A 1,852-nucleotide genomic window follows, 5' to 3' on the forward strand; every position below is an offset into this window, starting at 1 on the left:
GAGAAAAATAAATGAAGACATATCTAGACAACCTACTAAGTTGAAAAATGTTGATTGAATAGGAATTTCATTTCTTATTTATAAACATCCAAAGCAAACCAATCAAATATATTCATCAATGTTTTGCAATAATTTACTGAAATTCAAATTTCTTTCCCAAAATAAAAGGCCAAGTACTACTTTTAGAGGATAAGACGAATGCTTATAGTTCATGCCATCTCTCACTCTTTTTCACTTTGGTACTTTTTAGTTGTCGATGTTAGGGCTCCTAGCCCTTGGATTACCATTATGGCTTGTTCTATTGTCTTAATATATTTTTAATTTATTAAAATAAATAAATAATTTCTCCTCTCCTCTATGACCATGTAGGGTCCTCTATATACGAATTGTGAAACAGTTCCTCCCGTGTGCCAATTGTCATAGGATGAGATTTCATTACACACCAACAACATAACATAGGATCAGATGCCAATACACACTGCCTCGATTGAGTTGAAATTTCCTAGCATAGTTGGCTGAGGGGCCGCGGGGGGGGGTGGGAGGAATGAGTACATTCATACTAGCTAAGACAAGCCTAATCCCAACTTCGCATGAAGCAGAATCAAAGGCATAACTTGCCTGTATGATTAGCATGGGTTTGGAGCCCATGTCTGAGCTGGTGAGCCTAGCCCACTAGTAATCAGAATATCAGACTAAACTCCACACTGCCCATAGCCTTATTTTATTTTATTATTTTTTGTATAGAAAAGGAAAAATTATTAATAGTAGGAATTAGTAACATCAATGTGTCCAAGGAGTGAGAGTTAGTTTTGTTCCTCAAGGCATTAAAGGCTAAGTTTTTAAGTAGTAATATTAGTTCATAGGTGGGCCAGAACAAAATATGGGACTTCAAAACAAATTTATGTACATCCAAAAATAAAAGTATGGTGTTCTATAGCCACGAATTAGTATTCTGGTTTAAAATGAAGTTCTGCAAAAATTGAAGTCACTCCAAATCTCCGACATGATCCATCCATCTTTTTTATCAGCTTTACTCCAATGAGGAGGGATCTTGCATCAGCTTCAGAATTTTTTCCTATCACCTTATTTATTAATTGGGATGGATTTGAAACGGCTAATAACCATTTGCCACATATACATATGAAGCCCAGATAGAGTTTCTAGCTTCTGGTAGAATCCCAACATATCCTTAGACCCCTCAGTGGGTACGCCTTTCATCAATTTACGAATGGGCCACAAATCTAATGTAATGTCAAGATTCTGGTAGAATTCCAGCATATCATGCCAACCCGCTTGGTCTGCAATTGTTCGCTGCCAGCCCTGCTTGGCAAGCTACTCGATTTGCTTGGTTCGCTCGACTATATTTGATTTACTGTCAGCTGCATGGCAAACAGTCATTTGGTTACCAGCTATACTTGGCCAGCAACCACTTCACCATTGTCCTTTATAAGGCCCGTGCACCTCAGTCGTGGCTGTTACCTCTTTTAGGCCAGCCACAAGCTTGGCCTTGGTCCTCTGTAGGGCCAGTTTCCATTGTGGCAGTTCTCTTGTCGGCGGTACTCGCTTAGCAGCTGGAAAGATGAAGAGAAGAAATAGTATATTAGGGTTCCACAAACCCTAACTGGATTTGACTTGATTGCCCTTGCTTGTGATGGGATTCCTTGCTTCTTTTTTAAGCCCATGTGGGCTTTTGTGATGTAATGGACATGTCTTTGACAAGTTTTTGAATTATCAAACCCATTAGGCCTTGGATGTAGATTTTTGTGGGCTTTGGTTATCCTTATTGGGTTCGTAATCTCCTCTCAGGACTGTATTCTCCCTTCCTTTTCTTTTAATGCATTTATTCTTCAAA

This window comes from Macadamia integrifolia, unplaced genomic scaffold, assembly GCF_013358625.1.
Source record: "Macadamia integrifolia cultivar HAES 741 unplaced genomic scaffold, SCU_Mint_v3 scaffold741, whole genome shotgun sequence".
In the NCBI taxonomy this organism is placed as follows: domain Eukaryota; kingdom Viridiplantae; phylum Streptophyta; class Magnoliopsida; order Proteales; family Proteaceae; genus Macadamia; species Macadamia integrifolia.